Genomic DNA, 26,877 nt, shown 5'->3' on the forward strand with positions numbered 1-26,877 from the left:
ACTCATCTTGCTAACGGATGCTCAAAATAAATCGACATAAAGCACAGATGCTCACAGGCACGAGTTTAAGCAATGCCGGCTAGAATGCAGTTTCGGAGGAGGAGCTTGGCTGCTCAAGCACGCGCTGCCTTTTTTCGTAACAGTGAAAACACCTTCTGTTAGTGAAAACAGGTAACTAATGTAGGTCTCAAGGGATATTGCAACTCTGATAAAGAAGAAGAGGGAGTTGTATGACATGTATAGGAAGCAGGGAGTAAATAAGGTGCTTGAGGAGTATAAGAAGTGCAAGAAAATACTTAAGAAAGAAATCAGGAGGGCTAAAAGAAGACATGAGGTTGCCTTGGCAGTCAAAGTGAAGGATAATCTAAAGAGCTTTTACAGGTATATTAAGAGCAAAAGGATTGTAAGGGATAAAATTGGTCCTCTTGAAGATCAGAGTGGTCGGCTTTGTGCGGAACCAAAGGAAATGGGGGAGATCTTAAATAAGTTTTTTGCGTCTGTATTTACTAAGGAAACTGGCATGAAGTCTATGGAATTAAGGGAAACAAGTAGTGAGATCATGGAAACTGTACAGATCGAAAAGGAGGAGGTCCTTGCTGTCTTGAGGAAAATTAAAGTGGATAAATCCCCGGGACCTGACAGGGTGTTCCCTCGGACCTTGAAGGAGACTAGTGTTGAAATTGCAGGGGCCCTGACAGAAATATTTAAAATGTCGCTGTCTACAGGTGAGTGCCGGAGTATTGGAGAGTGGCTCATGTTGTTCCGTTGTTTAAAAAAGGATTGAAAAGTAATCCGGGAAATTATAGGCCAGTAAGTTTAACGTCGGTAGTAGGTAAGTTATTGGAGGGAGTACTAAGAGACAGAATCTACAAGCATTTGGATAGACAGGGACTTATTAGGGAGAGTCAACATGGCTTTGTGCGTGGTAAGTCATGTTTGACCAGTCTATTGGAGTTTTTCGAGGAGGTTACCAGGAAAGTGGATGAAGGGAAGGCAGTGGATATTGTCTACATGGACTTCAGTAAGGCCTTTGACAAGGTCCCGCATGGGAGGTTAGTTAGGAAAATTCAGTCGCTCGGTATACATGGAGACGTGGTAAATTGGATTAGACATTGGCTCAATGGAAGAAGCCAAAGAGTGGTAGTAGAGAATTGCTTCTCCGAGTGGAGGCCTGTGACTAGTGGTGTGCCACAAGGATCAGTGCTGGGTCCATTGTTATCTATATCAATGATCTGGATGATAATGTGGTAAATTGGATCAGCAAATTTGCTGATGATACAAAGATTGGAGGTGTAGTAGACAGTGAGGAAGGTTTTCAGAGCCTGCAGAGGGACTTGGACCAGCTGGAAAAATGGGCTGAAAAATGGCAGATGGAGTTTAATACAGACAAGTGTGAGGTATTGCATGTTGGAAGGACAAACCAAGGTAGAACATACAGGGTTAATGGTAAGGCACTGAGGAGTGCAGTGGAACAGAGGGATCTGGGAATACAGATACAAAATTCCCTAAAAGTGGCGTCACAGGTAGGTAGGGTCGTAAAGAGAGCTTTTGGTACATTGGCCTTTATTAATCAAAGTATTGAGTATAAGAGCTGGAATGTTATGATGAGGTTGTATAAGGCATTGGTGAGGCCGAATCTGGAGTATTGTGTTCAGTTTTGGTCACCAAATTACAGGAAGGATATAAATAAGGTTGAAAGAGTGCAGAGAAGGTTTACAAGGATGTTGTCAGGACTTGAGAAACTCAGTTACAGAGAAAGGTTGAATAGGTTAGGACTTTATTCCCTGGAGCGTAGAAGAATGAGGGGAGATTTGATAGAGGTATATAAAATTATGCTGGGTATAGATAGAGTGAATGCAAGCAGGCTTTTTCCACTGAGGCATGGGGAGAAAAAAACCAGAGGACATGGGTTAAGGGTGAGGGGGGAAAAGTTTAAAGGGAACATTTAGTGGGGGGCTTCTTCACACAGAGAGTGGTGGGAATATGGAATGAGCTGCCAGACGAGGTGGTAAATGCGGGTTCTTTTTTAACATTTAAGAATAAATTGGACAGATACATGGATGAGAGGTGTATGGAGGGATATGGTCCGTGTGCAGGTCAGTGGGACTAGTCAGAAAATGATTCGGCACAGCCAAGAAGGGCCAAAAGGCCTGTTTCTGTGCTGTAGTTTCTATGGTCTTTCGTAACAGCGAGGTGTCATAAAGCGAACGTTCGAAAAGCAGGGGACACCTGTACAACTATCAGGCTTTGCCTCTTGTATTACTATGGACTTGTGTTTTTGTTTTGTTCTAATGTCTTGTTTACACAATATTGTTTGACTTTCACTGTCTAATATAATATGTATAATTTATGTTCTTTGTGTTGTTTGAACCTATGTGTTACATGTCCACAGTTTCGTTTTCCTGGGAGTCCATAGTTTCGTTTACTGTGGGCGTCACGTGTCCCATTTTCGTTTTGCTGGGAGTCCACAGTTTTGTTTCTCTGAGCGTTAACATATGACGTATGCCGACGCTATAAAAGAAATGTGGGCATAGTGCTGAGAAGGAGTTGAAGGAAAGAGAGACAGAGTGAAGCTGCCAACTTCGAGCTATCAGGGAACAGCTGATGATCGAGAAGGATAAAGTCTATTGCTTACCCGTACCTAAAGGATTGGGTTAATCAGCGGCACACTGTGCATTGTGGAGACGTGTCTGTCCTTCGTATAATCCATGGGTGTGAATTCGTGACAGTCACTTTGTGAAATCGTTCTTCGTGAACTTCGGAATAGTATTCCTCGGCTGGGATCTTCATTAACCGTTTCTTCGTTCACTAGCCGTGGAATCTTTGGAATTCATCATGATCGCCTCGTCGCTGCACTGTGAATCCACAAGTCTCTCCTCTCACCTATTTCGTGAATTACTGGGACTCTATGAACTGCAGCTTTACGACTTTGCTTGAGTAAGATTTATTAAGAACAGGTTCTAAGTTTGACTGTGAGGGAGCTATAGACGCATAACACTTAACTTCTGTTTAAGAAAGTAGTTTGTTTAATTTTCTATATTTTTGAGTAGATGTAAATAAATATAGTGGTTTTAATATTAAAACCCGACTCAATTTGTCATCTCTTGCTGCTGGTACATTATGAAATTGTAACAAAATCGGGGGCTCGTCCACGAAATGAACAAAATTGAAGCTTTATTGATTGATTATCGATCTCATTGGCTACTACGCTTTTGATTAACTCGTGTGGGGAAACCAGCAGCAATGGATATTGGAGCATTTCTAGCATCGCCAGACCCTAAGGCATTAGGGGATGCCAGAAAGGACGAATTGTTGGCCATTGCTAAAAATCTAAAATTTACTGAGTTGCAACGTCTATGAAAAAGGTTCAGATTCAGAGGGTGATAGCTGAACACTACATAGATAAGGAGGAATTTGAGGAGGAAGGTTTCCTGAAAGTAAACTTGAAACCCAGTTACGACTGGAACAAATGAAGTTTGAGGGATTTAAATTAGAGGCTGACGAAAGAGAAAGAGACAAACAAAGGCAGTTTGAGATAGAGATGGAGAGGTTAAGGCTTGGGAGTCAAACTTCTGGCTCTAGGGAGCTGGTTGTATCGTTTGTGGCTAGTCTGGAAGTTAAACTGGTCCCTCTATGTGATGAGGCTGAGGTTGATAAATACTTCCAGCATTTTGAGAAAGTTGCTTAGAGCCTAAAGTGGCCTAAAGAAAGTTAGCCTCTCTTGTTATAGAGTTTATTTAAGGGTAAGGCTCAGCCCTATTTATTCTGCCCTATCAATTGAAGATGAAGCTAAATATGAGATTGTGAAACAGGCAGTGCTTAAAGCCTATGAACTGGTTCCAGAAGCCTGTAAGCAAAGGTTTAGGAATTTGAAGAAATCTGTGAACCAGACTCATGTGGAATTTGCTTAAGAGAAATCTGTGTGTTTTGAACACACATCTAAAAATGTGGGCGGTGATTTTGATAAATTGAAAGAGTTCGTTTTAATTGAAGGATTTAAAAGGTGCGTCCATAATGATATAAAGGCATATTTAGATGAAAAGGATGCCGCCACTTTGCAAGGGTCTGCTAAATTAGCAGATGAGTTTGCCTTAACCCACAAGTTCAAGTTTACTCCGAGTAAGACCTTCCAAAAGGCTAGCGTGGATAGTCAGGGTAAACCAAAAATCAAATCATGGGTTTAGGATGAAGGGAAACAATTAAAGGAGAAGCCCAGGGGCATTGTTCAGCCATGAGCAAGTAGGACGCATCCTCCTGTAGCTCCAGCAGATTTGATATTAAAACTTCATTTACACAAAGTCAATTTGAGGTTTTTGGTGGCAAACAAAGGGGAGGTGCTCTTCAATACATACCAGAAGGAGAAAGAGTGAGGGAGTGCGCTACAAAATGCCGAGAAGAGGAATGGCTAAGGCAGGGACGAACGAAGAAACAGGCCCAATTGATGCCTCGGAGCTCTCGAGTGAGGGCAACGTGGAGCCACGTGCACAGAGTATGGACAATAATGCGGTATTGGTGGCCATAGAGTCGCTATGTGCAGAGCTAACTACGATGAAGTCAGACATCTGTAAGAAAATTGAAGAAAAAGTTGCAGAGGTAGTGGTCTCTTTGAGAAGTGAGATTGCTTCGTTGAAAGCAGAAAATGACGCTGCGATTACCGCATTGAAAGCCCAGCTGAATATACAAGATCAAACTCTGAAAGAGAGAGCAGAGTCGGCTAAAGGAGCTTCAGACATAGTTGTGGAGCTGGAAAGTAAGGTGAAATGACTTTGTGGGAAGTTGAACAACTTTCTGAAAAATGCCTGGATTTAGAGGGACTTTTGAAATTACAGATTCTGAGAATTGCGGGCCTACGAGAGGGGAAGGAAAATGGGCAGAAAGCATGAGATTTCGCAGCACAAATGCTAAAAGAAACTCTAAACCTGGAAGAAGCTCTGGTGATAGACGAAGCACATATAGCACTTCAGAAGTGCGTGGAGGACGACGAGCCGCTGCGACACCTGATCGTGAGGATCCATTATTGCCATGTATTTGAAGATATAATGCAGAAGGCAATAGGTACCAAGAATCCACAATATCAAGGACAAAGGATTCAGATCTTCAGAGACCTACCATCCACAGTGGCTAAACGATGAGCGGCTTTCACACCGGTCAGGGGGTTGCTGCAGGATAGACCCAGAGTCAAGTTTGGCCTCCTCTATCCCGTGAAGCTACGGGTGACAATTAATGGAACCAAGGTGGTGTTTACAGATCCAGAAGAAGCTCGCCGGTATGTGGAACATCATTTGGGAAATGCTGAAAAGTGACTGTGCACAGTGAGAAGAATCCCCTTACAGAATGAAGATGCCCCAAGTAAAACTCCGTGGTAGGAAATTGTGAACGTTTCGAACATTAATGAGGCCGTGCCTCTGAATCCTGTAGAAAACAGGACTCCTGGAGTTATATTTGGATTGTACTATGTCGGATTAAGGCCCTATGAGTGCACAGATAGTAATAAGAGTTGGTCTAAACCTGTGTTGTATGAGGAGTATGTTGTTAATGGTGCTAGACTTTCTGGTGCTAGAGTAAGTTATAGCTTTGAGAATCACACTTACTTTAACATCTCGATAATCTCTGTTTGCTAGTTTTTCTCGGTTTTCTCATTCCAATGCCAGATTTGGCTTTGTGACCATCTATATAACCGGGGAGCTACCAAATTGGTTCAGAGAAGTGTTAGAGAGCAAGAAGTTATTCCTAGAGTTTTGACTAGGTGTATTTGTGTACGGTGATAAGGATTTTTTTGTTGGTTATTTCGAGCTTTCAAGGGTGATGCAGGTTGTGGGGGGAGGGAGGGACAGGGGTAAGGGAGTGCTGTTTAGGGTCCATTCACTTCTAATGACTGATAGATATACAAGGTCCAGAACAGATCAAAAACATTATCATACAGATGTTAAATACTGAGATGATAGGAAGTCAGGGGATAAGAAATCACATTACTTTTTGTTCCTGGAATAGGATTAATGAGCCGGTGAAAAGGGGTAAAGTGCTGTCTCACCTAAAATCACTACAGGCCGATGTGATCTTCCTGCAGGAAACACATTTGAAGAATGAAGCTCACTGTAAAATTAGGGGCAAGTGGATAGGCCAAATATATCCCTCAAAGCTTCCGATGAAATCCAGGGGTGTGGCAATAATAATTCGCAGAAATGTTCCATTTCATCACCTGACAACAATAGTGGACAAGGATGGGAGATATGTTATAGTTACTGGGGAAATACAATCTATGCCAGTTACCTTACTGACTATCTATGGACCAAACTGGGATGACCCAGAATTTTTTAGACAGGTTCTGGGATTGATACCAGAGGTCTCCAGCACTCACCCGAATATTGGAGGGGTTTTTAATTTTGTTCTGGATACATATTTAGACAGATCTTCCAATCAGAGGGCATTATCATCAAAGGCAAGTAACCTGCTGAAAATGTATGTAGACAATATGAATCTGTGAGATATGGAGACTATTCAACCCAACAGGGGGAGAGTATTCATTCCACTCTAAGTTCATAATGTATATACTAGGATTGACTATTTCCATAAGACCATAAACCATAAGACAAAGGAGCAGAAGTCGGCAAAATACTGCCACAAGTCAATAACGTAAGATATCATAATATTGTCATCTCAGACCACAGCCCTGTTACTTTTTCATTGGAGCTGGGTAAATCAATGCAAATACATAGAAATTGGAGATTTAATCTTCAGCTACTTACAAACACAAAAATTTGTGAGTATTTAGAATCACAAATTTTATTGTTTTTTGAGACAAATGTTAATAGTAAAACACCCCCAGGACTACTATGGGAAACATTTGAGACTTATGTTAGAGGATGTATAATTTCTTTTCAGTCTTCCCTAAAGAAATGTAGTAGAGCAGAACAAATAGAAGAACAAATATGTAAACTAGACACGGAGAATGCGCAACAACCATCCGCAGAAAAGTACAACAGAATTTCAGCATTAAAATACAAACTTAACCAAATACTCCCAGAAAGGATGTGCAGAGCCTTCATGTTTACAAAATAGAATTTATTTGAATTAGGTGATAAACTGCACAAATTGCTGGCAAGACAGCTACGCAAATTGGCAAGTGATTCATAAAATTAAATCAGACTTGGGCACTCCGTTGATGTCACACAAAGACATTAATCAAAGATTCCGTCAGTATTATGGAAAATTATATGCATCCTTCACTCAATCTGATGGAATGTCAGGCTTTGGAAGCAGAGATTACAAATGACGAAATAGTAAGAACAATAAGATCCCTGAAAAATGGCAAGAGTCCAGGTTAGGATGGAATAAGTAATGAGTTTTATAAGAAGTATAGTGACTTATTAGCACCTTATATGGTAAGGATGTATAGAAAGTCATTTGAAACTGGCAGGTTACCCCAAACCCTGAACGAGGCCATTATCACGGTTATTCCGAGGAAGGACAAAAGACCCAGAGGAGGTTGGATCTTATAGGCCGGTTTCACTGCTAAATTTGGATCAGAAACTTTTGGCTAAAACGTTGGCGAGGAGACTCAGTCAGCAGATAAATAAATCGGTATATTCAGATCAAACAGGGTTTATCCCTAAAAGGAATTCTTTCCATAACATCAGGCGCCTTCTTAATATAATGCATTCCCCAAGACATCCTAAGGAAAACCTTATAATATTAAGTTTAGGTGCTGAAAAAGCATTCAACCAAGTGGAATGGCAATACCTCTACGAAGTTTTGAAAAAATTTGGAATGGGAGACAAATTTATAACTTAGATTAAGCTACTGTACAGTAACCCTAGTGCTAAAATACTAACTAATCAGACCCTCTCAGAACCATTCAGTTTGCATAGGGGCACAAGACAGGGTTGTGCATTAAGTCTCTTATTGTTTGCGTTGGCCCTGTAACCACTGGCAGAGACTATACATTCTCACCCTGAAATTTATTGGTACAATACAGAATATACTATCAACAAAATTTCCCTTTATGCGGATGATATTTTGTTGTTTGTAACGAAACCATATAATTACTATTCCAGTTTTGCTGAAATAGTCAACTTATTCGCCACTTTTTCGGGGTATAAGATTAACTGGGGGAAAAGTGAATTATTCCCAGTCCAGGTAGAAGAACAGGAGGGGCTTAAATAATTTCCATTCAAAATAACCCTTGAGAAGTTTACTTATCTTGGAATTGCAATAACCAAAAAATATAGTTCTCTATTTGAAGTAAATTTTATCCTTCTAATTGAAAAGATAAAAAAGAAAATAGAATTTTGGAAGACACTCCCAATTTCTTCAGTGAGTAGAGTAAATGCAGTCAAGATGATCTTCCTTCCCCAACTGCTCTATCTATTTCAGAACCTGCCCCTCTATCTTACCAAAACCTTTTTTAAAGGATTAAATTCAATAATTCTACCTTTTATATGGAATTATAAATCCCTTCGAATTAGGAAAGAACATCTCTGCAAGAATAAGACTAGTGGGGGGCTGGCACTACCCAACTTTATTTTTTATTACTGGGCTGCTAACATTAGCCATATAGCATACTGGATAGATGATACAGTTGTACTTCCCGGATGGTTGGAGATGGAGCGTGAGGATTGTCTACCATATTCCATAGGGGTAATCATTATGTCCCCTATTCAGTTAAATAAAGCCTGTTATAGAGGCAATCCCATTATCCATAGCACCATCCAGATGTGGAGACAAATGGGGAAGCATTTGAAACTCAGAATATTATTTTTTCTTGTACCCATATCAGCGAACCCCTCTTTTATCCCCTCATGTATAGATGGGGCCTTTGATACATGGTGAGAATTAGGAATATGCAGCAGTGGAGACTTATACATACAAGGGATTTTTGCATCGTTTTGGCAGCTCCAGGACAAATTCAGATTGCAAAAGAGTCATTTTTTCAGGTATCTCCAGCTAGGACACTATATAAGATCACATCTTTCTGGTTTTGAGAAGGCAGAACCTGATAAATTAGATAATCAATTAAGATCATGTTTAGGGACAGAACACATCATCGCCTATCTGTATGATGCCATACAAAACAAGTGTCATACAACAATGGATATTAAAAAAGAGTGGAGAAAGGAGTTGGGTACAGAGATAGAGGAGGTTATATGGAATGAGGCTTTGGAGTATGTTAACTCCTGTTCCATCAATGCCAGGCATTGTTTAATACAATTTAAAATCCTACATAGACTACATTACTCAAAAGTAAGGATTCATAACATATTCCCAGAGATGTCCCCAATGTGTGAGAAATGCAAGTCCTCGGAGGCAAATTGGTTACATAGTTATACTTTATGTCCCAGGATACAAGAGTATTGGAAGCAAATATTTGAGGTCCTATCGAAGGTACCAAAGGTTCAGATAATACCAGACTCCATTTTAATAATTTTTGGAACTTCTGCGAGGTCAAATAAATTCCAGGCTACCCAGCAACAACTCCTGACCTATGGCATACTTAATGGAGAGAAACTCATACTGATTTTCTGGAAAAAGGAGGAAACTCCATCACTCAGACAATGGCTGGCCGCATTAATGGATACCCTGCATCTAGAGAGGATAAGATACGTTATCAAGGACAGACTCAAGGAATTTGAAAAAATCTGGCAACCATTTCTGTTGTGTTTAGAAGAGACCTACAGCTGAACTAAGTGTGTGTGTGGGGGGGTGGGGTGGTAGGATCTAAACAGCACAGACAGGAGGGATGAGGGGAGGGTAGGGCTGGGAAGGGGAAAGGAGACGGGGTGGTAGGGTTTCCTTTGCTTTTTGCTTGTTTACTATACATACATTCATTTGATTTTCATTATGTTGTTATAAAAAGGAAAAGAAACAAGAAGCTTTGTTACTTTAGGATATTGTCGGTTGTGGTTAAGCTGATGTTGCTTCACAATAAAAACATTTGAAACGTAAAGGAGAAGCTCTCTGGTCCTACTTGTCACTATTGTAGGAAACCTGGTCATGTTATGGCTAACTGTTTCCTTCTGAAAAAGAAGAAGGAAAAGGAGGCATTTCCAGATGTCTGTGTTCAAAATGTTGAAACACCTGTGAACCTGCGGGGTTCTGAACATTCTGATGAAGCTCTGTCAGAGGCTAAGACGTCTGGTCAGGTTCAGAAAGAATTCCTTCATTTTACGTCCGATGGGTTTGTTCCAGTAAAGGAAGGGTCAACCCTAGTACCAGTGAAAATTCTTTGAGATACTGGGGCTTCTCAGTCACTCTTGTTAGACAATGTTCCAGCTTTTGGTGGTGAGACTGCCACTGGTGAGGTAAATCTTATTCGAGGTATTGGGTGCGACGTTGTTTCTGTACCTCTGCAGAAGGTAATTTTGAAGTCAGAGTTAGTTTCAGGACTTGTTGAAATGGGACTACAACCCAGTTTACCAGTGGAAGGTGTTTCTTTGTCGTTAGGGAATGACCTAGCAGGTGGTAAAGTTATTCCTGCAGTGCAGCAGCTGACAACTAAGCCAATCAATGATGATTCAAAGATAGACCCTAACATTTATCCCTCGTGTGCAGTAACTCCAGCTAGGGTCAGGAAACTGGCCAATGCAGATAGTCCTGTGCAGCATGATTCGGCTACTCATGATAGCCCAAATAGGGAATCAGATTTTGATGACTTGTCAGGGACTTTTCTGCCTTCATTGTTTCACCAGGATCCAGATATTAAATCTGATAATAAAGATTTATCTCTGCCTAGGAAGGAGTTTGTAGCAGAACAGAGCAGAGACCTTGAGATTGAAGCTTGAAGAGAAAAACCTCTCTCAGGTGAGGAGATTGATAAAGTGCCAGTAGGGTATTATTTCAAAGATGGAGTGTTAATGAGGAAGTGGAGATCACCTGATATTCCTGCAAGTGAGGAATGGGCAATTGTTCACCAGGGTTGTAGTTCCTAAAGCCTGTAGGAATGAGATTTTAACTTTGGCCCATAGTAAACCCTTGGGTGGCCATCTAGGTGTGAAGAAAACTGTGAACAAAATTTTAAAACAATTCTTCTGGCCTAGATTGAGGAAAGATGTTGCAACATTTTGCAGGACTTGTCACACTTGTCAGGTTGTGGGTAAACCTAATCAGGTCACCTCAGTGGCCCCACTGCAGTCTATTCCTGCACTTGGTGAACCCTTCTCTAAAGTTATTGTGGATTGTGTTGGCTCATTGTCAAAACTAAAGCTGCTCATCAGTATTTGCAAACTATGATGTGTACAGCATCTAGATTTCCAGAGGTAATACCTGTCAGAAATATAAAAACCAAAACTGTGTCGAAGGCTCTCATAAAGTTTTTTACTTTATTTGGTTTGCCTAAAGAAATTCAGTCTGATCAAGTGAGTAATTATATGTCAGGATTATGCTAGCAGATAGTTTACAAACTGGAAGCCAAACAGATTACGTCATCTGCGTATCATCCAGAATCCCAAGGGGCCTTAGATTCCATTCTACCCTCAAAACCATGATTAGGACATTCTGTATTGAAAATGAGAAAAATTGGGATGAGGGAGTTTATTTGCTTTTTGGAGTCAGTACAAGAGTCCCTAGGCTTCAGTTCCTTTGAACTTGTGTTTGGTCACCAGGTCTGAGGACCTTTGCATTGTTAAAGGAACAGTGGACTAACAATGAACATAGAATATAGAATAGTACAGCGCATTACAGGCCCTTCGGCCCACAATGTTGTGCCGACCCTCAAACCCTGCCTCCCATATAACCCCCACCTTAAATTCCTCCATATATCTGTCTAGTAGTCTCTTAAACTTTATGAGTGTATCTGCCTCCACCACTGACTCAGGCAGTGCATTCCACGCACCAACCAATCTCTGAGTAAAAAACTTTCCTCTAATATCCCCCTTGAACTTCCCACCTCTTACCTTAAAGCCATGTCCTCTTGTATTGAGCAGTGGTACCCTGGGGAAGAGGTGCTGGCTATCCACTCTATCTATTCCTCTTATTATCTTGTACACCTCAATCATGTCTCCTCTCATCCTCCTTCTCTCCAAAGAGTAAAGCCCTAGCTCCCTTAATCTCTGATCATAATCCATACTCTCTAAACCGGGCAGCATCCTGGTAAATCTCCTCTGTACCCTTTCCAATGCTTCCACATCTTTCTTATAGTGAGGCGACCAGAACTGGACACAGTACTCCAAGTGTGGCCTAACCAGAGTTTTATAGAGCTGCATCATTACATCACGACTCTTAAACTCTATCCCTCGACTTACAAAAGCTAACACCCCATAAGCTTTCTTAACTACCCTATCTACCTGTGAGGCAACTTTCAGGGATCTGTGGACATGTACCCCCAGATCCCTCTGCTCCTCCACACTCCCAGCTATCCTGCCATTTACTTTGTACTCTGCCTTGGAGTCTGTCCTTCCAAAGTGTACCACCTCACACTTCTCTGGGTTGAACTCCATCTGCCAGTCTCAGCCCACTTCTGCATCCTATCAATGTCGCTCTGCAATCTTCAACAATCCTCTACAGTATTTACAACACCACCAACCTTTGTGTCGTCTGCACACTTGCCAACCCACCCTTCTATCCCCACATCCAGGTCGTTAATAAAAATCACGAAAAGTAGAGGTCCCAGAACCGATCCTTGTGGGACACCACTAATCACAACCCTCCTATCCGAATGAACTACCTCCATCACGACCCTCTGCCTTCTGCAGGCAAGCCAATTCTGAATCCACCTGGCCAAACCTCCCTGGATCCCATGCCTTCTGACTTTCTGGATAAGCCTACCGTGCAGAACCTTGTCAAATCCCTTACTAAAATCCATATCGATCACATCCACTGCACTACCCTCATCTATATGCCTGGTCACCTCCTCAAAGAACTCTATCAGACTTGTTAGACACGATCTGCCCTTCACAAAGTCATGCTGACTGTCCCTGATCAGACCATGATTCTCTAAATGCCCATAGATCCTATCTCTAAGAATCTTTTCCAACAGCTTTCCCACCACAGACGTAAGGCTCACTGGTCTATAATTACCCAGACTATCCCTACTACCTTTTTTGAACAAGGGGACAACATTCGCCTCCCTCCAATCCTCCGGTACCATTCCTATGGACAACGAGGACGTAATTAATTAGCTTGTTTATTTCGGCTTTTTTCTTAAAGACATGCTGGGTGCCTCCTGGCTACCGCTGCATTCTCCGCGAATCGGTATCTGTCCGCGGCCTGGAGGTTGGGACCACCGGGGTGTCATCTCATCATCGATCAGGCAGGCAGGTCATCTTCTTCTATGTCTGCCTGCCTCGATGGCGAAGGTCGAGGTTCGTCATCTGCTGTGGCTGATGTGGAAGGCTTGAAAAACGACAGTATGCTTGACTGCTAGCCTCGTGCAATTTTCTATCACACAGTTCTCTGTAAACCATTCTGCAAATATGCCCTAAACCGACGTACCCTTTCAAAATTAAAGTCATACTTTATCATTGCAGTGAAAATCTCACGCACTTGCTTCATGTTCAGTTCCTGGACGACTTCACTTTCGGTCCATTGGCTACTGCATTCGGTTTTAATTGTTATCCTTTCCTCTGCCAATTGCATCAGCTTTTCATCTATCAGTTCTTGGTCATGGGATGCCAAAACCTCTTCAACATCATCTTCGACAACTTCCACAAGCCAATCTCATTTTGTCCCTACTTCGTTCACCACGATTGAAATGCTTAATTATGTCTAGTTTTACGCTAAGTGATACACCCTTACGAGCTCTTTTAGGCTTTTCCGATACCTTAGAACTCATCTTGCAAGCGGATGCTCAAAATAAATCGACATAAAGCACAGGCACATGTTTAAGCAATGCCGGCTAGACTGCTAATCCAAATCCAGGGGAGGAACGGCTGCTCGGGGCGCGCGCTGCCTTTTTTCATAACAGTGAAAACACTTTCTGTTAGTGAAAACAGGTATCTAATGTAGGTCTTTCGTAACAGTGAGGTTTCGTAAAGCGAATGTTCAAAAAGGCAGGGGACACCTGTACAAACAAACCCTCTACAAGCTGAGTTTCATGGTCCCTATGAAATTGTAGCTAAAGTTAATAATGTGGACTGTGTAGTCAAAATACCAGATAGACAAAGGCCAATGCAGCTTTGTCATGTAAATATGCTTAAACTGTTTCATGAAAAACAAACTGCAGCTGTGCCGGTAAACAAAGATGGATGTGAGCTCTCTGGAAATTTATTAGCTGATCCATCTGAGGCCTATTTTAAACTGAACATTATGTCAGCCAGATTGACTAAACTGACTATTTTGGAAAATATTGGTGAGAAACTGGTTCATTTACAGCCACGGCAGCGGCAGCAGATGAAGCAGTTAATTAAGAAATTTAAGGAATTATTTCCTGAAATCCCATAAAGAACCACAGTGGTGGTTGATGATGTAGATGTGGGTAATAACAAACCTATAAAACAACATCCATATGGTATGAATATTGAAAACTGTAAACTTGCTGAACAAGAAATTGAGTATATGTTAGAAAATGATATTATTAGACCTTCTACTTTGGATTGGAGTTCACCTTGTATCATGGTACCTAAACCAGATGGTAGTATCAGATTCTGCACTGATTACCAAAAGGTGAATGTTGTAACAAAAACAGATGTTTATTCAATCCCTAGAGTGGATGATTGTGTAGACAAGGTTGGAAAAGCTAAGTTTCTTACAAAGACTGATCTGTTAAAAGGATATTGGTGTGTTCCATTAACGGATAGAGGTACAGAAATTTCTGCCTTTGTGATGCCTTCTGGGTTGTATGAATACAATGTTCTGCCATTTGGTATGAAAAATGCTCCGGGAACATTCCAGAGAATGATTAATTCTGTAGTTCAAGGGTTAGAACACACAGATGCCTACATTGGTGACTTAGTCACGGAGAATGACACCTGGGAAGTCCATATCTCTACAGTGAAAAAGCTGCTTGAAAGGCTCTCAAAAGCCAACCTTACAATTAACCTAGCTAAGAGTGAATTTGGCCATGCCACTGTGACTTATCTTGGTTATGTTGTAGGTCAAGGCAGGTTGGCTCCTGTTTAGGCAGAAGTTGGCTCCTGAGGTTCCCATTCCAATCGGGAAACGGGCTCTTAGAAGATTTCTGGGAATGGCTGGATATTATCGCAAGTTCTGTAAGAACTTTGCTGATATTGTTCTCCCATTGACTAACCTCCTGAAGAAGGGTGAAAAGTTTATTCGGACAGAAACTTGTCAGGAGGCATTTGATAAATTGAAAGCTATCTTAGGTCACCAACCTGTGCTCAGGTCACTTGATTTTGCCCAGCCATTCTCCATAGCTGTGGATGCCAGTGATGAAGCTGCAGGAGCAGTGTTACTACAAAGGGATGATTATGATGATGTTGACCATCCTGTTGCTTACTTTTCAAAGAAATTCAATGAGCATTGAAGAAATTATTCCACCATAGAGAAGGAATTATTATCACTTATTTTGGCTTTGCAGCATTTTGATGTGTATGTTTGCACAGCTCAGAAACCAATTGTGGTTTATACTGATCATAATCCATTGGTGTTCTTGAGTTAGCTGAAAAACAAAAATAGAAGGTTACTGAATTGGAGTTTGAATTTGCAAGAGTATGATCTCATGATAACTCACATTAAAGGCAAAGATAATGTAATTGCCGATTGTCTTTCCAGATGTTAAACTTGCAATGTAATTTTAATATTGGAGTGGAACTTAATATTTGTATATGCTCCTGCAATATCTTTGTAGTGTGCTGTATGATAACCGTATATGTATTGTTCCACATATTGCAGATTGTAGTTAAAATTTGCTCTTGCAGATCAAAATCTTCTCTTCTTTGGGGGAGGTGTTACATGTCCACAGTTTCATTTTCCTGGGAGTCCATAGTTTCGTTTACTGTGGGCGTCACGTGTCCCCAGTATCGTTTTACTGGGAGTCCACAGATTCGTTTCTGTGAATGTTACCTTATGACGTTTGCTGAAGCTATAAAAGAAATGTGGGCATAGTGCTGAGAAGGAGTCAAAGGAAAGAGAGACAGTGAAGACTGCCGACTTCGAGCTATGAGGGAACAGCTGACGACCGAGAAGGGTAAAGTCTAATGCTTACCCATACCCAAAGGATTAGGTTAATCAGCAGCACACTGTGCATTGTGGAGACGTGTCTGTCCTTCATATGATCCATGGGTGTGGATTTCGTGACAGTCACTTTGTGAAATCGTTCTTCGTGAACTTAGGAACAGTATTCCTCAGCTGGGATCTTCGGTAAACGTTTCTTCCTTCACTAGCCGTGGAATCTTTGGAATTCATCGTGATCGCCTCGTCGCTGCACTGTGAATCCACAAGTCTCTCCTCTCACCTATTTCGTGAATTACTGGGACTCTCTGAACTGCCACTTTACAACTGTGCTTCAGTAAGATTTATTAAGAACAGGTTCTAAGTTTGACTGTAAGGGAGTTATAGATGCATAACACTGTTAACCTCTGTTTAAGAAAGTAGTTTATTTGATCTTCTATATTTTGGAGTAGATGTAAATAAATATAGTGGTTTTAATATTAAAACCCGACTCAATTTGTCATCACTTGCTGTTGTACGTTACGAAATTGTAACATATGTACCTGTGATGCATCAGCAAGCAAGTTTTTCACTGTTCTTGTACTTGACAATAGACTTGATTTAGACCATAAAATATTGGAGCAGAATTAGGCCATTTGGCCCACGGAGTCTGCTCCAGCCATTCACCATGGCAGGTCCATTTTCCCTCTCAGCCCTAATCTCCTGCCTTCTCCCCGTATTCCTTTGTGCCCTGACTAATCAAGAATCTATCAACCTCTGCCTTAAAAATACTCAATGACTTGGCCTCCACAGGCACCCGTGCCATTGAATTCCATAGATTTACTGCTCTAGCTAAAGAAATTCCTCCTCATCTCCATTTGACTTGACAGAATGCTCAGTGATGGTGGTTAGATCTCTCACATGGGTAGTTAGACTCTCACTTGTTAAGAGTAATCTTCTATGGCAGAGGAGTTACTTTTCAGCCTTCATCTGTATGTTGTTTAGCTTCACCTATGTTCATGCCAGGAATTATGAGTTGATTTGGATTTGGGCCTCTTCTGACCTAGTTATGGAAGGGAGGTCATTGATGGAGCAGCTGAAGATAATTGGGACAAGGAACCCCTGCAGTGCTTCTCCACTTTTTCGTCAACACCAGCACCACCATCTGAGTCATTCAGTCTCTCGTGGACTCCACTCTAACACAGACAACCCCTCCCCTTCTCTGCAACTTTCAATCTACTTGGGGTCTTACTTTTCCCAGTTCTGATGAAAGATTTCAAACATGAAAAGTTAACTTTGTTTCTGTCTCCACAGACATTATTTGACCTACTGTCATAGATCATGGAAACAGGCCATTTGTCCTAATTGGTCCAGGTTGACCAAGCACCCTCCTTGCTAGTCCCAAGTTGCACACATTCAGCCCATTACTCTCCAAGCCCTTCCCCTCCATGTGCATATCCAAATGTGTCTTAAATATTGCAATTGTATCCACTTCCTCTGGAAGTGTACTCACCCTCTGTGTAAAGAAATTAATTCTCAGGTCCCTTTTAAATGTTCCTGCTTTTATCTTATATCTGCGCCCTCTAGTTTTGGACTCTACCCTGGAGAAAAGACCATATCTGTCCAGTTTATCCATACTTCTCGTGATCATCTAGAATTCTAGTAGGTCATTTCGCCTTCTTCTGTGCTCAAAGGAATAAAGGTCCAGCGTAGCCAACCTCTCTCTATATCTCAAGCCCACTAGTCCAGGCAGCATCCTCGTAAATCTCCTCTGCACCCTCTCCAGCTTGACAATGTCTTTCCTATAATAGGGTGACCAAAACTGGTACACAGTGCTCCAAGTGTGATGCTGCAAACAACTTGTGTAATGGCACATGATGTCCCTATTCCTAAATGATGCCATGACTGATAAGGGTCAGCATGGTAAGCACCTTCTTCACTATCCTGTCTCCTTGAATGGCTGTCTTTAGTGAACTGTGCAATGGTATGCTCAGGTCCCTCTGTTCCATACCACCCATCAGAGCCCTGCCATTCGCAGTAAAAAGTTCCTGCCTTGTTTTGAATGTCCAAAATTCATCACCCCACACTTATCTAAGTTGAAATCTATTTGCCATTCCTCACATTGTAACCTGCTTCACTCTCAACATGAGCCCCTAATTTAGTATAACCAACAAACTTGCTAATCATGCCATGTACATCACATCCAGATCATTTTCATCAACAGTGCACTACAGAGGTCCCCACCTTAACCCCTGTGGTACCCCACTAGTCACAGGTCTACAGTCAGAGAATCAAATTAAACAATCACCCTCTGCTTCTTATCATCGAGTCAGTTCTGAATCCACCTCACTAGTTCCCTGGAAACCTAATTTTCCTGCCTGCTTTGTGGGACTTTGTCAAAGGTTTTACTAAAGTTCATATAGACAACACCCCTAGCTTCCCATAAAGTCCAGGGGTGCTCTCGGTCAGGCCTTGGGGATTTGTCCACTTACTTCTTCTTTGTAATATACATGTGTCCCAAGACCTGCTGAACATATTCAGTATTTCCTGTTTTTGCTTTTTGTTTTACATAGTACTGCCCTGGATCTGGGATAGTTAACCTCCAACAGGCACAACTATCCTTCTTTTGTGCAGGACAAGATACCAAATAGTGGAGAGCTTTCTTCTTGCTGCTTCTCGATTTCAGTTTCATTAGGCTCCAGTTGTGCTAGATTTGGTCAAAGGACTGTCTCTGCTCACATCTGGATTGAGGGAACCAAATGATTTTACACTTCTGGTGCCTTTATATCCTTTGTCTTGCAACAGAACCTTCAGCTCAATACGGTAAACAACCAAGTAAGTCAAAGGCTGAGCACTCAGTGGCAGTGGCTGAACTCTTGACTCCACACAGCTCTTCTTTTGTCAGGGCAGGATTGTTGTGGATGGCTACAACCTGCAAAGCTCAGTTATCTGGGGCAAAGCAATCAGTTTCCTTTGCCCTCTGCTCACTGACTAGAATACTTGCCTTCTCTATATATCTGAAGTGCAAACCCTAGTCATTTCAGTAAAACGTCTTTCTGAATAACTCTAAGATGTCAGCACGTCAGGACAATAGCGTGCAACTCTGTGTCACGTGTCTCAAATACTGGGAGAAGAAAGTTTCTATGGGAAAGAAGAGGTCAGTTTCTAGTTTTGGCAGAGGTTTACCAACAGTGCCTTACTTGATCAATGAACAGCTGAACCAGTTCCACACCATGAACATTAAAACCTTGCACTTAATAGTCTAGAGATGAAGGCTATATTGAGCAATGGCAGCATCAGATGTGGGAGTGAATGTGCTGTGGAAGTGATTGTATTTCCTAGGGCAAGACCAGTGGTTGGTATGTAACGGTTTGGAGCCCTCGTCAGCTCATTCACATTCAATGATGCCCAGAAAATTTCAGGCTGGAGAAGTGTGTTCTGAAATTCCACAACCTGCAGGAAGACAAGATCAGCTTCTGAGTGACCTGAACACAGCTGAGGGAAAAGTTTGGGAAACATTAAAACAGTATAGCAATAAAAAAGCAGGAAATTTCTTGGAACTTCATACTTTGGTTGGATGGAATATATATGAATGTTGCAGGCGGCTGTAAGGAGTGAGGGATATTAGAGTTGACACTGTTCATGCACCAGGTCAGTCAAGGGTCTGGTGTTTTAGGTTACCATCAGATTGGCATGTGATGCACAAATAATTAGTCAAAATATTCCCAAATAATGATTGTTTTCTCTGGCTCAAAGCAGTATTGTTGTTCAATCCTCTGTCCTTTTGTACAGGAGCTGTAGATGGGCCTTCTTATTCCTGATTTGAAAGGATTCTTCTTTTCCAATTTTGGAAATTAAGATATAAATTAAACTTTGTTGTTTTCATTATATCTGTAAGACAATTAAAGGGTAACTCTGCTCATCTTCTCTTGACAGCAGAAGGCTCTGTAACTATGCCAATTGTAAGTGCTGGATGGAGCAGCAAATCGCAGCCCTGCAAGTTGTCAGCTCCTCAGAATGGTGCTGCCTGGTGGATAAAAACGCTGTGGCTATCACTGTTTGTGGTAGTGGAAATGTTTTTAAGTATATTTGTATCATTATGATGGTTTGCTTTTAGGGTCGCTTGCCGGGTGCTCAATGCATGGTAATCTTTTGATGCAGTTATCAGGCACATTTCCATGGTGTATAGACGGACCAAGTAGGATTAATCTGGTGAATATCAACAGTAGTAGATTTGAGTAAAAATATAAGTCTCGAGGACTTCAGAACAATGGACTGGAATGTATTTCGTATTCATTCATGGATGTCTTGTTCAAATATCATGAATTCTTATTCAATCACAACATACGTCAGTGATATTAAACCTGATTCTGATTCTGTCAGTGCCGTTGGCAAGTCATTCATGGCAGGGTTTCTAAGTGTCTCTTGAAAGGGCCCTCTTGTTGGGCTCTCTTGAACCAATGGTGAAGGTACTTTCATAATGCTGACGTGGGAAGTTCCAGGATTTTGACCCATAGCTGATTGTTCCAAGATTCTCACGGTCAGAATTTATTGTCATATGCACATCACATGTACGTAGAGTAGCAACGAAAATGTAGTTACAACAGCATCATCAGCACATAGCAGCATACAGTATATGCAGTATTCACAAGAAAAAATATTAAACATAAATTATACACAATTTTTGCAAGAAAGAACACAATCATTAAAAAATGCCTTTTTTTCACCCAGTGCTGATATGGGGGAATCATGCAGTACAGTCCCAGTGCATTTTTTGCTCTTGTTTATTTAGTTAATGGAACTTATGGGTCAAGAGGTTCTAAGGAAGGAGTCTGTAGTAAGACTAGATATTTAATATAGGATAAGCTTTCAATCACATGGCCTGCATGGTGTGGAACAATTTAATCTCTGTAGATAACGTAGTTTGGTCACTGTTACTCTTATGAACCAGAGGCATGAAGTTGATCTGTCATAGAACGAGTATGTTACTCCTGACTAAATCCAAGTGGGTGCCAAATTATTGAGTACAGACACCTGTAAATGCTGAGTCGATCCAAATATTTAAGTCAGAGTTCCATTAATTGTTTTTACTTGAGGGTAATAAGAGGTTCACAGCGAAGTAGTCTGGATGTCGCGGAGATGCATGATCTAAATACAGCAAGATAAGAGCTGTTTAAGCAACACACATCAAAATTGCTGGTGAACGCAGCAGGCCAGGCAGCATTTCTAGGAAGAGGTACGGTGGACGTTTCAGGCCGAGACCCTTCGTCAGGACTAACTGAAGAAAGAGCTAGTAAGAGATTTGAAAGATTTCAAATCTCTTACTAGCTTCAGTTAGTCCTGACGAAGGGTCTCGGCCTGAAACGTCGACTGTACCTCTTCCTAGAGATGCTGCCTGGCCTGCTGCGTTCACCAGCAACTTTGATGTGTGTTGCTTGAATTTCCAGCATCTGCAGAATTCCTCGTGTTTGTGTAAGAGCTGTTTAACCTCTATTTCCCAATTCGTATTCAGATACTGAGAACTGTTGGTTTTGATGATATTGGCTGATAATTCTATCGTAAGAATAGCTCAGATCATGATGTCACAGAATTATACAGAATTGAAACAGCCCCTTCCATCCAGCATGTCCAAGTTAACCATCGAGTACCTATATGTCTGGACTAAGTGGTGTCTAAGTTTCTGTAGTATTAGGGCAGCTAAATAAATTGTATCTGCAGAAGAAAAAAAGGCTGGAGTGGAAATTAAGCTGTGCTAAGACTGAGTAAAGGTTACGTCCTTACCTCCAAAAGCAATAGCACAAGGACCAGTACAGTATGAGGAGACTTTCAGAAGGTGGGGCCCATGCTCTCTTGAAGTTAGCAGAAGAAGTGATAAATTCATTGAAATGTACAAACTACTTAAGCAACTTGACAGGGTCATTGAGGAGTTGATATGTCCCCAGTCTAGGATAGTCTTGTTCAAATATCGTGAATTCTTATAACAATAACAATAATTGAGAACAGCTTAAAAAGGTATTTCTTCACCCAGAAGAAAATAAATCAGGAATTCTTCATCCAGTTGCTGAGTATATGCAAGACAGAGGTACATTGATGAAATCAAACAAGATGGACTCAATGCAGGAAAATGGTGCTGAGGTAAAAGATTGGCATTGAGTGGTGCTGCAGACATAAAGAACCATCACCTCTTGGTTCTATTTCAAATGTTTTTATGTTACAATGACTCAACAGCAGAAAACAATAACTGAACTCTCCACACCATGCTTTTCAATGTTCAAAGTATTTATTTTAGAACTTGTTGCACATAGGATGTGGAAATAACCTCCCATCTATTACTGCAAGTTTTGGAATATTCCTAATATAGTGCTGGAAATATTTATCCCCATTTAGGGAACACTTGGCATGCAGTTGACATTCTGGTGCAATATCAATGCTGAGATTCCTAATCACAAGACCTGTTTTTGAATACTAGGACAGAGTGCTTTCATAGAGAAAACACTGGTAAATAGGACACAGAGTCCTCAGCAAGCTGTACCGTTCAATAAAATAATGACTGAACAATACTGCTCTGAATTCCTCTTCTGAGACAATTCTCTATAGCCCTCAATTTCCCAGATTATTCAAAAAAATTATCTTAAATGCTTTGATTGAATTGAATTGACTTTATTTCTTATATCCTTCACATACATGAGGAGTAAAAATCCTTTACATTATGTCTCTGTCTCAATGTGCAATCATAGTAATTTATAATAAATAGAACAGTCAATGTAACATAGAATATACTCAGATCAGCATAGGTTAATAAGTCTGATGGCCTGGTGGAAGAAGCTGTCCCGGAGCCTGTTGGTCCTGGCTTTTATGCTGCAGTACCGCTTCCCAGATGGTAGCAGCTGGAATAGATTGTGGTTGGGGTGAATCGGGTCCCCAGTGACCCTACGGGCCCTTTTTACACACCTGTCTTTGTAAGTGTCCTGAATCATGGGAAGTTCACAACTACAGATGCGCTGGGCTGTCCACACCACTCTCTGCAGAGTCCTGCGATTGAGGGAAGTACAGTTCCCATACCAGGCAGAGATACAACCAGTCAGGATGCTCTCAATTGTGCCCCTGTAAAAGTTCTTAGGATTTTGGGGCCCACACCAAACTTCCTCAACAGTCTGAGGTGAAAGAGGCGTTGTTGTGCCTTTTCACCACACAGCTGGTGTATACAGACCACGTGAGCTCCTCAGTGATGTGGATGCCGAGAAACTTAAAGCTGTTTACCCATTCAACCCCGATCCATCAATAGGGGTTAGCCCCTCTCCATTCCTCCTGTAATCCACAGCCAACTCCTTTGTTTTTGCGGCATTGAGGTAGAGGTTGTTTTCTTGACACCACTGTGTCAGAAAGATGACTTCTTCCCTGTAGGCCACCTCGTTATTGTTTGAGATAAGCCAATTAATGTAGTGTCATCGGCAAATTTGCAGGTTAGAGCTGTGGGTGGCAACACAGTCACGGATATACAGGGAGTAAAGGAGGGGCTCTTGTATTGAGAGCCAGAGGGGTGGAGGTGAGGGAGCCCACTCTTACCACCTGTTGGCGATCTGACAGGAAGTTCCGGGTCCAGCTGCACACAGCAGGATCAAGTTCGAGGTCTCTGAGCTTCTTGTCGAGCCTGGATGGAACCATGGCGTTGAATGCTGAACTGTAGTCCAAGAACAGCATTCTCACATAAGCTTCCTTCTTCTCCAGATGTGTAAGGATGGTATGTAGAGCAGTGGCTATTGTGTCATCTGTTGATCAGTTGTGTTGATAAGTGAATTGTAGGGGATCCAATATGGATCCAATCCAATATCCCCTATGAAAGCTGCAGATGTAGTCCTTGACCTGCAATTCAAAGCATTTGCTTATTATTGAGGTGAGTGTGACAGGACGCCAGTCGTCCAGGCATGTTACCTTGGTCTTTTTTGGTACAGGAACAATGGTGGATAATTTGAAGAAGGAGGGCACTCTACACTGGGAGAGGGAGAGATTAAAAATATCAGTAAACACACCTGCCAGTTGTTCTCTGCACATCCTGAGTACCCGCCCTGGGATGCCGTCCAGTCCTGCAGCCTTGCAACTGTCCACTTGTTGGAAACAGCTGTGTACCTCAGCCTCAGAGATGACCAAGTTGCAGATCTAGTCTTTATAGCTGTCTGGGATAGAAAACCATTCTGTGTTTTCAATGACAGGCTCTTTATCATAGAACATAGAACCATACTGCACAGGAACAGGCCCTTCTGTGGGAAAATACATGGTCATGCACTTTGGCAGTAGAAATAAATGTGTGGACTATTTTCTAAATGGGGAGAAAGTCCAAGAATCTCAGATGCAGAGGGACTTGGGAGTCCTTGTGCAGATCACCCTGAAGGTTAACTTGCAGGTTGAGTCAGTGGTGAGGAAGGCAAATGCCATGTTAGCATTCATTTCAAGAGGTGTAGAATACAAGAGCAGGGATGTGATGCTGAGGCTTTATAGGGTACTTGAATGTTGTGAACAGCTCTGGGCCCCTCATCTTTGAAAAGATGTGCTGGCATTGAAGATGGGCCAGAGGAGGTTCATAAGGATGATTCCAGGAATGAAACGATTATCATACAAAGAAAGTTTGAGGGCTCTGGGTCTGTACTCGCTGGAATTCAGAAGGATGAGGGGGGATCTCATTAAAACTTTTTGAATATCGAAAGGCCTAGACAGAGTAGAAGTGGAAAGGATGTTTCTTATGGACAAGAGGGCACAGCCTCATGATAGAGGGGCACCCTTTCAAAACAGAGATGTGGAGAAACTTATTTTGCCAAAGGGTGGTGAATTTGTGCAGTTTGTTGCAACATGCAGCTGTGGAGGCCAGGTTATTGGGAGTATTGAAGGCAGAGATTGATAGGTTCTTGATTGGACATGGCATCAAAGGTTACAAGGAGAAGACTGGGAACTGGGGTTGAGGAGGAGATAGAAAAGAAGGATGGTGGAGCAGACTCAATGGGCTAGATGTCTTAATTCTGCTCCGATGTCTTATGGTCTTATAGACTTCAGCATCTGATATCATGCTGAACTAATTAAGCTAATACATTCTGCATATTCATCATATCTCTCCACCCATCCCCATTTTCTGTACATATTCATGTGCCTATCTCAGAGCCTTTTAAATGCCTGTAATCTATCTCCACCACTGAAATAAAAATAGAAAGTGTTGGAAATATTCAGCAAGTCAGGCTGCATCTGTGCAGAGAGAGATAGAGTTAATGTTTCTTCATCTTTAAGGTGTAAGTCAGGAGTGTGATGGAATTCTCTCCACTTTCCTGTATCAGAGAAATTACTACAAGCCTCAAAAAGTTCGAGACCACTCAGGCAAGCAGCTTGCTTGATTGACACTATCAAACACCCTAAACATCTTTCTGTCCCCATCCACTATGCCATGACTACAATCTGCAAAATTCACTAGTTACTCACATAACCTACTCTAAAAGCACCTCTTAAACCCAGGATCTTTATCCACAAGTAGAATAATTGCAGAGAACACTATTGCAGTTTCCTGTCCAAGTTGTACACTATTCTAATGTGAAACTACTGTTCCTTTAATGGATCTGAATCCGTGAACTCCCTCTCCAACGACTTTCCAGGTGGACCTTCACTGTGAAAGTAGCAGTGTTCAAGAAGGCAGTTCACCATCTGCTTCTCTAGAGAAAGGTAATAAACTGTTGTAAAATAAAGCTCAAAAATAGTTATGCACTATTCTTGTTACTTTTGGCTGGCTGAAGCATTTGTCTGTTTTAAGTACCAGGCCCCGTTTACTGGATAACTAGATGTCCAATAGTATAAAATGATTGTGGTTGCTGATATTATTTAGGTGAATTGTGTACCATTCATACTTAAGCTGATTTTACTGATGATACAGCTGAAGAAATGCTGTAAAGTTTAAGATAATTATATTTTCAAGTTCCTTGTTGCTCCACAAAAATGTCTTTGTCACTGCATTCATAATACGTCACTATGTGTTGCCCCAATGTGCATAGTTTGAAAGATGCTGAAACCTCAAAGTGCTTTGGTATTTTGTTTTTTAATTAATTCATACAAGGTGGGTATTTATTAGCCACTCCTACATGTCATTGAGAAGGTTCTGGAGAACTGTTGTCTAGAACCATTGATTGGTATGTCCATAGTGATGTTAGGTAGGAAAATAAAATTTAAAAACTGCAGATACTAGGAGTCTGAAATAAGAACAGAATGCTGGTAACACTCAGCAGGTCAAGCAAGAAGAAACTGCCATCATTTTCAGTCTGTGACCCTTCATCAGAACTAATTGTGGGGAGAAGCTGAACTTGGGCTCATTATCCATGTCCAGTTCATGATACGGTATGACTGGAGTCTATGATGCTTTCTTCTGCCTGCTTATGTTTTTGGAGCATGGTATTGAGGAAGACTTGGTGAAATGCTGTTTGTAATAGTGCACACTGTAGGGATGTTGGCCAGTGGTAGGAGGAATAATTCATAAAGTGGAAGATAGGAAGCTGCTCTGACCTAGATGGTGTTGAGTTCCTTAAGCATTATTGATGCTTCATTATTCTAGGCAAGCATCACTCCTCCGATCTGTGTTGTGTGGATTGCTGAGAGGCCTTTCGAGTGTGGTTAGGTGTGGTTGATCACTCAGAGCGTAACATCCAATTTGTGGCCTACTCTGTGCCTGGTCCAGTTACCTTCTCAATAAGGCTGCCCTTTGGATATTAGTGGTGGAGTTTTCAATGATGTTAATAGTCATAGTCATAGTCATACTTTATTGATCCCGGGGGAAATTGGTTTTCGTTACAGTTGCACCATAAATAATTA

General features: G+C 41.5%; 1 protein-coding gene across 1 annotated transcript in view; it reads left to right on the top strand.

The window, feature by feature from the left end:
• The window catches only part of elovl2 (ELOVL fatty acid elongase 2), a 142,170-nt gene that overhangs the window by 38,139 nt on the left and 77,154 nt on the right, over positions 1-26,877 (top strand). The window lies entirely within an intron of this gene.

This window comes from Mobula hypostoma, chromosome 17 (assembly GCF_963921235.1).
Source record: "Mobula hypostoma chromosome 17, sMobHyp1.1, whole genome shotgun sequence".
Lineage (NCBI taxonomy): Eukaryota > Metazoa > Chordata > Chondrichthyes > Myliobatiformes > Myliobatidae > Mobula > Mobula hypostoma.